This window comes from Meles meles, chromosome 8 (genome assembly GCF_922984935.1).
Source record: "Meles meles chromosome 8, mMelMel3.1 paternal haplotype, whole genome shotgun sequence".
In the NCBI taxonomy this organism is placed as follows: Eukaryota; Metazoa; Chordata; class Mammalia; order Carnivora; family Mustelidae; genus Meles; species Meles meles.
Genome location: NC_060073.1, coordinates 9,285,678 through 9,301,820, shown reverse-complemented (window position 1 = coordinate 9,301,820; position 16,143 = coordinate 9,285,678). Strand labels below are relative to the sequence as shown.

The 16,143-nt window shown below is 41.4% G+C and overlaps 1 pseudogene; it reads left to right on the top strand.

Moving 5' to 3' along the window:
• The window catches only part of LOC123948549, a 32,180-nt pseudogene extending 19,700 nt beyond the window's left edge, over window positions 1-12,480 (top strand).
• Window positions 12,481-16,143: the final 3,663 nt, after the last annotated feature.

Below are 16,143 nucleotides of genomic sequence, written 5' to 3'. Positions count from 1 at the left end.
GACATTTCAGTGTGATGGTAAATAGGTTAAAAAATTATCTGTATGTATAAAAAAAAGAACCAGAATATTGGTAAAGAGTTAAAAATAAAAGTTGTATTTATGAAGTAGTGGTGGTTGTTCTCTTGTAGTCTTTTTTTTTTTTTTTCCTTCCTTCCCGGTTGGTTTTCTGGGGAGGGGCCTGCCACGTGGGTTTTCAGACAATGATGCTCCCTGAGTTAGGTCCTCCCACTCCCCTCAAGGGGGTGAGCTCTTTTTTTTTCAGGAAACTGTTTTTTTTTTTTTTCAGTCTTTTGTTCTCTGGGGGTTTTTATGTTCTTTCATCTGCTTTCTCTCGCCTTGACAGCTTTTGATGGTTTTTGGAGGTTTAGAGGAGAGCAAACAGCACCCCAACCTCCCTCTCAGAGAGAAGCCTCAGACTGTTTTTGCAAAAGCTGCTGGCAGAGTTGGTTCTGGGTCACTGTCCCTGGGGATGCAGGAGCTCCTCGTTGTGCCCAAAACCAGGGCAGCTGTGGCTGTCTAGGCAGCTCCAGACCGCCAGAGGTTCCGAGCAGAGATCACGCACTGAGATTTTCCCGCTGTCCCGGGCTGGGAATGTCTGGTTTTTCCTGCTGCCCGAGCTCCAGGCTAGCGCCTATGAGCACCTTTCCCAAGGGAGGGTGTGGGACGCGCGCGTTTCAGGATTGCCGTCAGGCCAGGCTCCCAGCCCCTCACCGGAGCCAGACCCCACTCGTTCTCGGGCGCGCTGGCATTCAGGTGCACTCGCGGCTCAGGGACCGAGACCTGATTTCTCCGCCGCACTCTCTCTGGCTCCGCGCCAGGGGAGGCTGTCCTGGGTCCGGGGACTTAGGTCCCTGACCCTAACCGCCCAGGTTCCCACTATTACCCCCCCCACCGCGATCCTTTGCTGTTTGTTTTTTGAGTGCTTTCAACCAGACTCCAAGTTAATGCTGGTCCCCAGACGCAGAGCACTCTCATGTTGGGGTGTTACTTTCCAATCGGTCACCTCTGGTGGCTCCCTCCCCCTTTTGTTTATCTTCCGATATCAGTCCGATGCTCCCAGTCTGCTTTACCTGCCACTGGCGTCTTCTGCTCCAGTAGAGATCCAGACGTGTATAATTCTGATCTCAGGCTGATTTCATGGGTGGTCGGAGTTCTTTGGTAGGTAATCAGCTCACTTTAGGGTACAGGTTGAAATGGTGCCTCCTCCTACTTCCCCGCCATCTTGCTCCCCCCAGTAACAAGGATTCTTGCTACAGTTTTCTGGTCCACATTTTCCATCTTTGGTGATAAGAATGTCTACCTCCCGGTACAGATATCTTACCTTACATGGGGAGAGTTATTTCCTGCTTTTGAGGCAACAGAGGACGGTCTGAGTGTTCTTATGCACTGATTGTCTCTCAAGTTACTTTTATTGGAAATAATCAATATACCAAAGTGGCACATTTCAGGGAAGCCTGCCCTTGGGCTCTACAAAAGGCACGTTCCACAAGAGGTTTGTGAGTAAACGACCCTGATGTAAGAATCAGTCAGTGGGAGGACCCAGGCAAGGGACAACCAATGAGAGAAACAGGTTTGCACGCAAGTCCAGATCAGAGATGATAAGGAAGTCAAAACGGAATTGAAGAAAAGGCCATTCCAGATGACAGTACAAAAAAAGAGATAAAAGAACCATCAGCAAAGAAATGAGATCTCCAACATAATCTGACCTGCATTGCATCCTGTCTTTACTCTCTTCAGTACTAGAGATGACTGTGAAATGTGGGAGTGGGAGAAGCAACCAGAAACATTGAGGCTGGCAGAATGTAAATGATTCCCTTCAATGGGGCAGTGAGCCCTCTCTATGTGGGGACCTAGCAATCCCACTACACCTGAGGCTGTAAGCAATATCATTCTAAGAAGAATTTGCATCCCACTGGGGATAGAGATTCTTCATGGATTATGATAAAGGGAGGAATTATGGAATTTCATTTAAAAGCCAACACGGGCATGTGATGTGATGAGCATTGGGTGTTATACACAACTAATGAATCGTTGAACACTACTTATGAAACTAAAGATATACTGTGTGTAACCTAATTGAATTTAAATTTAAAAGAAGCCAACATGGGTTAGAAGTGGGAGTGTAGAAGGGATGAAACTCTTGCTTATGAATCCTGTTTATCTGCTCGCACATAAATGAGCATACTCACAGGAACACAAACAAGCAACCATTTTCCTCAATTTTAGGGTTATAGGCACAGATGAGTAAGGCAGATATGGATGCTCACCTTTTATGGAATGGGTGTGATTCCTAGAGAGGACCACAAGATGTCTCCCTCCCAGTAGCAATGAGCTAAACTTCACATCCTTGCTGTGGATAACCGCATCCACCTTGATCACCTGGACAGCTCATGCTGATCCTTCAAGTCTCAATGGATCACCTGACACCTTGTTTAGAAAACCAGGATTGACCTGCCTGCAAATATTAGTACAGTCGCTCTTTCTCTCCAACTCCCTCTCTTTGTTGAATCCTGGTGTTTACTAGAGCATGTGATAGGCAGGGGAGCAGGCAGACACAATTTTGGTATCAGAGCATTCAAGAAATGAAGCACCGCTCAGCATAATTTCTTCCAGTCCTATCCATGTTGCTACAAAAGTTGGGTATTCATCCTTTCTGATGGAGGCATAATACTCCATTGTGTATATGTACCACATCTTCCTTATCCATTCATCTGTTGAAGGGCATCTTGGTTCTTTTCACAGTTTGGCGACCGTAGCCATTGCTGCAATAAACATTGGGGTACAGGTGGCCCTTCTTTTCACTACATCTGTATCTTTGGGGTAAATACCCAGCAGTGCAATTGCAGGGTCATAGGGAAGCTCTATTCTTAATTTCTTCAGGAATCTCCACACTGTCCTCCAAAGTGGCTACACCAACTGCATTTCCACCAACAGTGTAAGAGGGTTTCCCTTTCTCCACATCCTCTCCAACACACGTTGTTTCCTGTCTTGCTAATTTTGGCCATTCTAACTGGTGTCAGGTGGTATCTCAATGTTGTTTTAATTTGAATCTCCCTGATGGCTAGTGATGATGAACATTTTTTCATGTGTCTGATAGCCATTTGTATGTCTTCGTTGGAGAAGTGTCTGTTCATATCTTCTGCCCATTTTTCGATATGATTATCTGTTTTGTGTGTGTTGAGTTTGAGAAGTTCTTTATAGATCCTGGATATCAGCCTTTTGTCTGTACTGTCATTTGCAAATATCTTCTCCCATTCCGTGGGTTGCCTCTTTGTCTTGTTGACTGTTTCCTTTGCTGTGCAGAAGCTTTTGATCTTGATGAAATCCTAAAAGCTCATTTTTGCTTTTGTTTCCTTGGCCTTTGGAGACATATCTTGAAAGAAGTTGCTGTGGGTGATATCGAAGAGGTTACTGCCTATGTTCTCCTCTAGGATTCTGATGGATTCCTGTCTCACATTGAGGTCTTTTATCCATTTCGAGTTTATCTTTGTGTATGGTGTAAGAGAATGGTCGAGTTTCATTCTTCTACATATCGCTGTCCAGTTTTCCCAGCACCATTTATTGAAGAGACTGTCTTTTTTCCATTGAATATTTTTTCCTGTTTTGTCGAAGATTATTTCACCATAGAGTTGAGGGTCCATATCTGGGCACTCCACTCTATTCCACTAGTCTATGTGTCTGTTTTTATGCCAGTACCACGCTGTCTTGGTGATCACAGCTTTGTAGTAAAGCTTGAAATCGGGTAACGTGATGCCGCCAGTTTTGTTTTTGTTTTTCAACATTTCCTTAGCAATTCAGGGTCTCTTCTGATTCCATACAAATTTTAGGATTATTTGCTCCAGCTCTTTGAAAAATACCGGTGGAATTTTGATCGGAATGGCATTAAAAGTATAGATTGCTCTAGGCAGTATAGACATTTTAACAATGTTTATTCTTCCAGTCCATGAATATGGAACGGTCTTCCATCTTTTTGTGTCTTCTTCAATTTCTTTCATGAGTGTTCTGTAGTTCCTTGAGTACAGGTCCTTTACCTCTTTGGTTAGGTTTATTCCCAGGTATCTTATGGTTCTTGGTGCTATAGGCAATGGAATCGATTCTCTAATTTCCCTTTCTGTATTTTCATTGTTAGTGTATAAGAAAGCCACTGATTTCTGTACATTGACTTTGTGTCCTGCCACGTTACTGAATTGCTGTATGAGTTCTAGTAGTTTGGGGGTGGAGTCTTTTGGGTTTTCCATATAAAGAATCATGTCATCTGTGAAGAGAGAGAGTTTGACTTCTTCCTTGCCAATTTGGATACCTTTTATTTCTCTTTGTTGTCTGATTGCCATTGCTAGAACTTCTAATACTATGTTGAACAAGAGTGGTGAGAGTGGGCATCCTTGTCGTGTTCTTGATCTCAACGGGAAGGCTGCAAGCTTTTTCCCATTGAGGATGATATTTGCTGTGGGTCTTTCATAGATAGATTTTATGAAGCAGCAGAGAGAGTCAAGTATCATATGGTCTCACTTATTTGTGGAGCATAACAAAGAACATGGAGGACATGGGGAGATGGAGAGGAGAGGGAGTTGAGGGAAACTGGAAGGGGAGATGAACCATGAGAGACTATGGACTCTGAAAAACAACCAGAGGGTTTTGAAGGGGCGGGGGGGTGGGAGGTTGAGGAACCAGGTGGTGGGTAATAGGGAGGGCACATACTGCATGGAGCACTGGGTGTGATGCCAAAACAATGAACACTGTTATGCTGTAAATAAACAAATAAACAAAAATAAATAAATAAACAATCTACAACTACACAGAACAACATGCATGAAATCCAACAAACAATGTTACATGAAACCATATTAAAAAGGTGTATTATGTTAATTGTACAACAGCAGGCAAAACTGTTATTTTTTCCCATTTTTTGCTTTAAGTTTTTATTGAAATTCTAGTTAGCTAAAATATAGGTCAAAAGTTACGTTGTCATAAGTGAGGTTAGAGTTTATATTTGGCCAGATGTGGTGAGGAAGGAACAACAGATCTAGAAGATGATACAAGATGAACATCTGGGTTGTGGATCATGATCAGTTATTTGGTCTGTGGGCTTGGTTACATGATTGTGCTCAGTTTGAGAAAACTAAAGAAGGATTAATTGAGGATCAGTTACTTTTATAATAAACATTAATTAACAAAAAAAAAAAAAAGAAATGAAGCACCGGAGGTTAAATGAGGAGAGTTATGATTGCTATCAGAGTGTTTACTCTAAACCTTCAGGGATTATGGGAGATGCTCCAAGGCTCTGCTTGGAGAAGTTGAGTGGACCAAAGAAACCACCTGAATCATCACCACATTTCAAACTCAGCACAGCATTCACTGAAATTCTCTCTCATTCCAAGTGTGTTTGCCCAGCCTAGAGAGAAAAGGTTTTATAAAAGGCCCTATCATCCCTCCCTTCCAAAGAGATGACTTAGTATTGATTAGTATTAGTTTAAATCTCATTTATGCTATTATAATATATCTAATATTCACAAGTTTCTCTGCATTGGTCTATTTAAATCATATCACGATGCACATCTTGACAGGAGGATGCTTAATATTTCCATCACTTTTTTTCTTGACCCAAGTCAGCATACATTATGTGCTCAATCATGATAAGTTAATAGAATCAATTGGCAGAATCAGTTCTCCTGGTAGAAATTGGGCAGTTGCATTCTCTAACTGGGGATGGTCCATTTCTCTCTCTAACTATTCATTGTTCCTAGATGTTCAATAAACACTGGGACTCTGATCCTTGCATCTCTTACCCAGGGAATGAAACAAAAGAGGAATGAAGTAAAAAATCTCCAGAGATATGTGCCCTCTATCCCTACACTTTGAAGAGTTTTGATCAGGAAGGGATGCTGTACTTTGTCAAATGCTTTTTCAGCATCTATTGAGAGTATCATATGGTTCTTGTTCTTTCTTTTATTAATGTGTTCTATCACATTGATTGATTTGCGGATGTTGAACCAACCCTGCAGCCCTGGAGTAAATCCCACTTGATCATGGTGAATAATCCTTTTAATGTACTGTTGAATCCTATTGGCTAGTATTTTGGCGAGAATTTTTGCGTCTGTGTTCATCAAGGATATTGGTCTGTAGTTCTCTTTTTTGGTGGGATCCTTGTCTGGTTTTGGGATCAAGGTGATGCTGGCCTCATAAAATGAGTTTGGAAGTTTTCCTTCCATTTCTATTTTTTGGAACAGTTTCAGGAGTATAGGAATTAGTTCTTCTTTAAATGTTTGGTAGAATTCCCCTGGGAAGGCGTCTGGCCCTGGGCTTTTGTTTGTTTGGAGATTTTTGATGACTGTTTCAATCTCCTTACTGGTTATGGGCCTGTTCAGGTTTTCTATTTCTTCCTGGTTCAGTTGTGGTAGTTTATATGTCTCTAGGAATGCATCCATTTCTTCCAGATTGTCAAATTTGTTGGCGTAGAGTTGCTCATAGTATGTTGTTATAATTGTCTGTATTTCTTTGGTGTTAGTTGTGATCTCTCCTCTTTCACCTCAATATTATCAAAGCCATCTATGAAAAACCCACCGCAAATATCATTCTCAATGGAGAAAAACTGAAAGCTTTACCGCTAAGGTCAGGAACACGGCAGGGATGTCCATTATCACCACTGCTATTCAACATAGTACTAGAAGTCCTAGCCTTAGCAATCAGACAACAAAAAGAAATTAAAGGCATCCAAATTGGCAAAGAAGAAGTCAAACTATCACTCTTCACAGAGATATACTATCTGTGGAAAACCCAAAAGACTCCACTCCAAAACTGCTAGAACTTGTACAGGAATTCAGTAAAGTGTCAGGATATAAAATCAATGCACAGAAATCAGTTGCATTTCTGTACACCAACAACAAGACAGAAGAAAGAGAAATTAAGGAGTCAATCCCATTTACAATTGCACCCAAAACTATAAGATACCTAGGAATAAACCTAACCAAAGAGGCTGAGAATCTATACACAGAAAATTATAAAGTACTCATGAAAGAAATTGAGGAAGACACAAAGAAATGGAAAAATGTTCCATGCTCCTGGATTGGAAGAATAAATATTGTGAAAATGTCTATGCTACCTAAAGCAATCTACACATTTAATGCAATCCCTATCAAAATACCATCCATTTTTTTCAAAGAAATGGAACAAATAATCCTCAAATTTATATGGAACCAGAAAAGACCTCGAATAGCCAAAGGAATATTGAAAAAGAAAGCCAAAGTGGGTGGCATCACAATTCCAGACTTCAAGCTCTATTACACAGCTGTCATCATCAAGACAGCATGGTACTGGCACAAAAACAGACACATAGATCAGTGGAACAGAATAGAGAGCCCAGAAATCGACCCTCAACTCTATGGTCAACTAATCTTCGACAAAGCAGGAAAGAATGTCCAATGGAAAAAAGACAGCCTCTTCAATAAATGGTGCTGGGAAAATTGGACAGCCACATGCAGAAAAATGAAATTGGACCACTTCCTTACACCACACACGAAAATAGACTCAAAAGTGATGAAGGACCTCAATGTGAGAAAGGAATCCATCAAAATCCTTGAGGAGAACACAGGCAGCAACCTCTTCGACCTCAGCCGCAGCAACATCTTCCTAGGAACAACGGCAAAGGCAAGGGAAGCAAGGGCAAAAATGAACTATTGGGATTTCATCAAGATCAAAAGTTTTTGCACAGCAAAGGAAACAGTTAACAAAACCAAAAGACAACTGACAGAATGGGAGAAGATATTTGCAAACGACATATCAGATAAAGGGCTAGTATCCAAAATCTATAAGGAACTTAGCAAACTCAACACCCAAAGAACAAACAATCCAATCAAGAAATGGGCAGAGGACATGAACAGACATTTCTGCAAAGAAGACATCCAGATAGCCAACAGACACATGAAAAAGTGCTCCACATCACTCGGCATCAGGGAAATACAAATCAAAACCACAATGAGATACCACCTCACACCAGTCAGAATGGCTAACATTAACAAGTCAGGAAATGACAGATGCTGGGGAGGATGTGGAGAAAGGGGAACCCTGCTCCACTGTTGGTGGGAATGCAAGCTGGTGCAACCACCCTGGAAAACAGCATGGCGGTCCTCAAAATGTTGAAAATAGAACTACCCTATGACCCAGCAATTGCACTACTGAGTATTTACCCTAAAGATACAAACGTAGTGATCCGAAGGGGCACGTGCACCCGAATGTTTATAGCAGCAATGTCTACAATAGCCAAACTATGGAAAGAATCTAGATGTCCATCAACAGATGAATGGATAAAGAAGAGGTGGTATATATACACAATGGAATACTATGCAGCCATCAAAAGAAATGAAATCTTGCCATTTGCAACGACATGGATGGAACTAGAGTGTATCATGCTTAGTGAAATAAGTCAATCGGAGAAAGACAACTATCATATGATCTCCCTGATATGAGGACATGGAGAAGCAACATGGGGGGTTAGGGGGATAGGAGAAGAATAAATGAAACAAGATGGGATTGGGAGGGAGACAAACCATAAATGACTCTTAATATCACAAAACAAACTGGGGGTTGCTGGGGGGAGATGGGGTTGGGAGAGGGGGAGGGGGTTATGGACATTGGGGAGGGTATGTGCTATCGTGAGTGCTGTGAAGTGTGTAAACCTGGCGATTCACAGACCTGTACCCGTGGGGATAAAAATACATTATATGTTTATAAAAAAAAAAAATTGGAAGGGGAGGCGAACCATAAGAGACTATGGACTCTGAAAAACAACCTGAGGGTTTTGAAGGGTCAGGGGTGGGAGGTTGGGGGAACAGGTGGTGGGTAATAGGGAGGGCATGTTTCGCATGGAGCACTGGGTGTTGTGCAAAAACAATGAATACTGTTATGCTGAAAAAAATAAATTTATTAAATTCAGTTGAATTCAGACAGGAAAAAAAAAATCTCCAGAGATAATCTGAGGTCACTTCCAGAGAGGGTTATTGTTCATGGGTTGAAGGAACCCGGGCATTGGAGTGGAAGGAAGTGGTCCAGAGCCCTTAAAAAGATCTTCAGCCCTCCTAGGTTTCACCTGGTCACAGTTTTACCCCCTGCCCCAGAAGTCCATGTTGTTCATGCTATACAGTTCCTAGCATGCTGTGAGACCAAGTCTTCCTCTGTTTTGACCCTGTGTAAAGTTGTTGAAGGTTGACTGTTACTCTAGCATGAGTACTTTCTTTATCCTCATGTCATACCCCCCAAGAAGCCCTCCTGAATGTCCCCTGGTTAGGGGGTCATTTTCCATGCTCCCATAATTGGTAAAACTTTGTTCTTTCCATAGTTTGCCTATTGTAGACATTGCTGCTATAAACATTCGGGTGCAGGTGCCCCTTCGGATCACTACGTTTGTATCTTTAGAGATGAATGGATAAAGAAGAAGTGGTATATATACACAATGGAATACTATGCAGCCATCAAAAGAAATGAAATCTTGCCATTTGCAACAACGTGGATGGAACTAGAGGGTATCATGCTTAGTGAAATAAGTCAATCGGAGAAAGATAACTATCATATGATCTCCCTGATATGAGGGTATGGAGATGCAACATGGGGGGTTAGGGGGATAGGAGAAGAATAAATGAAACAAGATGGGATTGGGAGGGAGACAAACCATAAGTAACTCTTAAACGCACAAAACAAACTGGGGGTTGCTGGGGGGAGGTAGGGTTGGGAGGGGGGAGGGGGTTTATGGACATTGGGGAGGGTATATGCTATGGTGAGCGCTGTGAAGTGTGTAAACCTGGCGATTCACAGACCTGTACTCCTGGGGATAAAAATACATGATATGTTTATAAAAAATAAGAAATTAAAAAAAAAACATTGTTCTTGCTGGGATTCTCTTGGTCCTGGAGACACCAGATCTGCAACCAGTGCAAGAGGTGATATCAAAGGTGAGAAAATGACAGTACAGACAAAGGGCTAATATCCAGGATCTATAAGGAACTCCTCAAACTCAACACACACAAAACAGATAATCATATCAAAAAATGGGCAGAAGATATGAACAGACACTTCTCCAATGAAGACATACAAATGGCTATCAGACACATGAATAAATACTCATCATCACTAGCCATCAGGGAGATTCAAATTAAAACCACATTGAGATACCACTTGACACCAGTTAGAATGGCCAAAATTAGCAAGACAGGAAACAACATGTGTTGGAGAAGATGTGGAGAAAGGGGAACCCTCTTACACTGTTGCTGGGAATGCAAGTTGGTGCAGCCACTTTGGAGAACAGTGTGGCGATTCCTCAAGAAGTTAAAAATAGAGCTTCGCTATGGCCCTGAAATTGCACTACTGGGCATTTACACCAAAGATACAGATGTAGTGAAAAGAAGGGCCATATGTACCCCAGTGTTCATAACAGCAATGCCCACAATTGCCAGACTGTAGAAAGAGCCATGATGCCCTTCAACAGATGAATGGATAAAGAAGATGTGGTCCATATATACAATGGAGTATTATGCCTCCATCAGAAAGAATGAATACCCAACTTTTGTAGCAACATGGATGGGACTGGAAGAGATTATGCTGAGTGAAATAAATCAAGCAGAGAGAGTCAAGTATCATATGGTTTCACTTATTTGTGGAGCATAACAAAGAACATGGAGGACATGGAGAGATGGAGAGGAGAAGGCAGTTGATGGAAATTGGAAGGGGAGGTGAACCATGAGAGACTATGGACTCTGAAAAACAACCGGATGGTTTTGAAAGGGCGGAGTGGGAGGTTGGGGGAACCAGGTGGTGGGTAATAGGGAGGGAACGTATTGCATGGAGCACTGGGTGTGGTGCAAAAACAATGAATACTGTTACGCTGAAAAGAAATTTAAAAAAAAGTGAAGAAAAAAACGCTGAGAAAACATGACCTCTGCCTTCTTTCCATCTTTAAACTCCCATCAGTGCCTTCCATTGGAGTACCACACAAAGCAGCAGTGGCAAGAGAGTCTGGGATATGTAACTCATAGGCCTTCAGTTCTACCAGTAGAGACATGAGTAGGACAAAGCAACTCTGCAACTAGGGAAACAGAGCCTATCTGGCACACAATGGTTTAATCTATAGTGCTTGGGTTTTATTTCTCATCTTGATGGAGACCAATAGTCTGACCTATAGAAAAATTAATATCTGCTAAGTTTTTTGCCTACAATATAACAAACATGAATTATTTGTATAATTAATACATCAACCAATTCCCCCCCTAAGCTTTATTGATTAATACCTGTATACTATGAAATGCTGGAATAAGAAAATTCCCTTGAGGACCATGGGGCTACTCCAAGACCAGTCTGGCTCACATCATAGCCAAAAACAGCAAGAAACATAGCATAAGATTTGTGACATTGTCTGCAACAAATGCCAAGACAAATGATGTGTGAGACATAATAAAAGAAGCTCAAAATAAAAAGAGCTTTTTCAAAAGGAAAACCATCCTTTTTATTGATGAGATTCATCGGTTCAATAAATCTCAGCAGCGCACTTTCCTTCCTCACGTGGAATGTGGGACGATCACTCCAATTGGGGCAACCATGGAAAACCCTTCCTTCCAGGTCAATGCTGTTCTCCCGTAACTGCTGTTGCTCTGTCGTTCTTGAGAAGCTTCCCATAGAGTCATTGGTGACGGTTGAACCTGGGAATCCACATCCTAGACTCCAGCCATCCCACTGACCCTCTGAGCCAGAAAAGTAACAGCAGTTCAAAGCCAGTTGTGTTCATACAAGATAAATCAATAGACTCTCCGGTTTATCTTAGCAACAGGGATGCCCTAGCTGGATTGAATGACTACAGCTGGCAGTGCTGGCCAGGTTAAACTCTAGGAAGATGTTCTGTAAGAAGAGTGGGCAAAACTCTTCTCCCAGTAGAGTTCTGATCACTGAAAATGACATAAAGGAAGGCTTCTAACAATCTCATATTTTATATGACTGAGCAGAAGAGCATTACAACTGCATCTCTGCACTTCATAAGTCGATGCAAGGCTCAAATCAGAGTGCCTCCCTCTACTGGCTTGTGTGCATGCTTGAAGGAGGAGAAGACTGGTTGTACTTGGCAAGGAGGCTGGTGAGATTTGCCAGTGAGAACATAGGTCTGGCACACCCTTCTGCATCAACATAAGCAGTTGCTGCCCACCAAGACTGTCATTTTATAGGCATGTCCGAATGTGAGGTGCTTCTGGCCAAGTGTGTAGTCTATTTTACCAGAGTCCTTAAGTCCATTGAGGTGTACAGTGCCTGCAATATCAAAGCATGCATGCAAAACCACCAGGGGTCTCTGGCCCTTGTTCTGCTGCACCTGAGGATGGTACCCACTAAGCTGATGTAGGATTTGGGCTACGGCACAAGAACAACCCTATGTACAGTGAGTCTGTGGATCAAGAATATCTGCTGGAGGAATAGAGAGGGGTTGACTTCTTTAAGCAAAGGCGACAATGACTCTTGTAGGCTTTGACAGCAGAAGGATGTGTCTGTTTTTAAGGAGAACAAGAGTAACTGGATTGTGAGCCGGTTGCCTGGTGAAAGTTAAATGACACCAACATTTTTTGCCAGAAGTGTCAGAGTTCCTTAGATGGAGGCACACAGACTTCAACTAAATGTGTAAAATTGAAATTGTGTCCATTTGCACTCTGTGCAATAGTTATGCTTATGAAAATATCTGGCAGCTTTGTGCAATGAATTAATGTTATAAGGAATTATCTTACTTTATCATAGTTTTAGTCATGATATCATTTCAGAATTCAGTTCTGTAGGATTTTGTTTTTCTTTAAAAGACGTATATTTGGGATAGTTTGAGTTGGTTTGAGTTGGTAAAAAATGTAATTGTGATTTAATTCTGCATAGTGTTTTGGGTATTTTTTAATATGCAAAGGTCTTATGAGCTAATAAAACTATTTCAAAGTAAAAATAAAAGAAGGAAAAGTCCCCTTATGTCTTATGTCTAATCCCAGAGTGGCAAATCTACAAGGAGAGATTTGAGGAATATGCTAAAGCTATGGGTACATAAATATTAGAGTTAATGGAGATTAAGTAGGATCAGTACCCACAGGGCAGAGATTACTTCTACTATCCATTTCACTACAAAAGACTATTCAAGAAGAACAATCTTTGTGGTAAGAAAAATACAAAGGTTGGCTAAGTAAATAGTCTTGAGAATCCTACAGAGCTTTAGTTCACCAGTTTCCTGGCACAACTCACAAGTCCTGAGGTTATTTGGCCTCCTTCTTCACACAGTGCTTCCAAAATTTAGAAACAACTTTACTCAACCTGTTGTTGATGCCACTGGGTAACTACTTTCCTGCCCCTAAGCTAAAGATGGAGAAAATCTGCTTATTTTTGCCCTCCTAAGTGACATCTGAGTGCCATATCCTTAAGTGTTTGCAGAGGACTCAAACTCGCCCTGTTTGGGAGGAACCTGTGATGAGATTGTGACTTGCTGTCCTCAAGGTTCTCATTCATATGTTCTCAGTAATATGGGCTGACTTATAATGAGAAGAATGTACCTCAGGGATGGGCCAGCACACCTGCTTGTGTGAAGAAGTTCAAGAATTGTTAGCACCTGACCTTGAGTGCTACAAGGCAGCCCCTCTGGAATTGCTCTATGTAACATCTGCTACTCAGATAGAGCACATGAATTGTGACAAAGTTCCACATTGGTCTGGCAGCCTTGACTTAAAAGAAGCTTGGGGGAAAAGAGTCCTTGACATCCAAGTGTTTTCTTCTCATGGCAGAAGAAAATTGCTGGAGTCCTACATGGAAATCTCCTGGGCCCATGAAAATTTCTTAGGTGCAGAGCTTTCCAGCTCCTTTTAATGTAGCCTGTATGCTAATTGTATCAATGAGATGGCTTTAGGCCACAGTAGACTTGTTACTTGTGATTTATTTAGCGTATAATGTGCCTTGGTTTGAGAATGACCCTGCCAGAGCTCTGGGATTGGGGTATGATATGAGGTTGTAATTTGATGTTTAAGATATTGTAAATCTGTGGGAAAATTTGTCTCATAAATTGAGACAGTTTCTTATTCTTTTTTTGAACAGAATTCCCAAAAAAGGGTTTGTTTGGGAGCAAATGGAGTAACTCACCCATAATAGGTGGATCTGGGTAAACTGGAACATGTGTTCTTCTAGGGTGTATACCATTGCATAGTTCCTTTAAATTCTTAATTAGTTTCAAATACAAAGTTAACAATTGTGTTGCTGATGAAAAATGGGATAAACAAACTTCTGTCTTTCCAGGAAGGAAGGGTCACACAAGGAGAGTACATGATTACAGCTGGGTCATGAGAGGACCCCAGTGATGGTGATGGTACATGAAGTCAATGTTCAGTTGGATGAAGGGTCCTCAAACACCAGCTTGTGTCTGAAATGCCACCTGGACTGGATTCCCAGCATTATGAAATGCACAAGTAGGTCAGTGTACATGAGAAACTGCTATGGAAAATTCTGGAGCAAACCAAGCGTTCCTAAATTTTTTCTTCATTCTATTCCCTATGTATGACATAGGAAAGAGATTTAGTACCATTGTGTTATGGCAAGAGTTGGCAAACAAGGTGAAGGAAATAATCTCTGATTATTGGCCTTTTCCATGTCATGGGATCCTTTTAGAGGTCACAGCTTATAGCAAGAGTCTGAGTGTGTGTTAGGGGTATGAGCTTTGCCGACAGATGATGGGTGGGGGTAGTGGATGGTTTGGTCAGTTCACACATTTCCCTGAGGAGCCTCAGGGCAAAAATCTCAGAGACTCAATAGTGCACAAGGACAAGGGAAGAAATAAAATGTGTATTATAAAGTGTGTAAGATAAGGCAGAGTGGGGATTTGGATGTCATCGAAGATGCTTGCAGCTTTGGATAAAGACAGATATATTTCAACTTTTTTTCTTTTATTAAATTTATTTATTTATTTTTTCAGCGTAACAGTATTCATTGTTTTTGCACCACACCCAGTGCTCCATGCAATATGTGCCCTCCCTATTACCCACCACCTGGTTCCCCCAACCTCCCACCCTTGCCCCTTCAAAACCCTCAGGTTGTTTTTCAGAGTCCATAGTCTCTTATAGTTCGCCTCCCCTTCCAATTTCCCTCAACTTCCTTCTCCTCTCCATGTCCCAATGTCCTCCATGTCATTTGTTATGCTCCACAAATAAGTGAAACCATATGATACTTGACTTTGATACTTCTTAAACCCATGATATAAAATGTTATCGATAATACATCTCTCTTTTTTTTAAATTTTAGTTTGTTTTTTCAGTGTTCCAAGATTCATAGTTTATGCACCACATCCAGTACTCCATGCAATATGTCATCTCTTAAAGAACCTAATGAGGCCCTTTTTTGTTTTATATATCCATTAATATCATTTATTGTGAAAATGAGGCAGAATTATTCATGTTCCACATGTAAACCCTGAATATACTCGTCAAAGGAATGTGCAGAGGGGAAAAGAGTGAGTCTATGGCAGCGATGTCACTCAGTTCTTTGAATTCCCCTAAGCACTAGCTAAAAATGACATTGTGATCTGTCACTCCAAATTACTTTTAAGGACTTATCATCTCTAGCTAAATTAGGTCCTTTGATGTTACCCAAAGCAAGGGATCAGAAACCTCTTCTTATGGAAAAAATGTGTGTGCCACAAAATATTACTTGCAGATTTGTTTTGTTTTGTTTTGTTTTTTGTTTTCTGTTTTTTTTTTGGAGTCTGGTGATTTGTACACAGGGTGAATGCTGTGAAAGATCTGAGGGGTGACATGTATGCCTCTGTCTTTACAAACTGGAACAAGAATATTCTTTGCAAGGGAAATGGGACATGACAACCAGTATGACCACATGATATATCCCTTGTAACACTATTTGTCGACCTTATGACCTAGAAGTGATATCTTACATACTTCCATGTCCCATGCGAATGTTCGGCACTTAAAGACTTAAGCCCTAGGGAATCCCTGAGATTTTAACCTCACCCAAAAGGAGAGGAGTAACCAGTGTCCTCTGCTGTGAACAGGAGCCCAGAGACCCTATGAAGCTTGGGGATAACTAATATCTATCCCCATCCACCACTCTTTCAACCTTTAGCTCCAGTACTCAGTGTTTAGGAATTTATGCCAG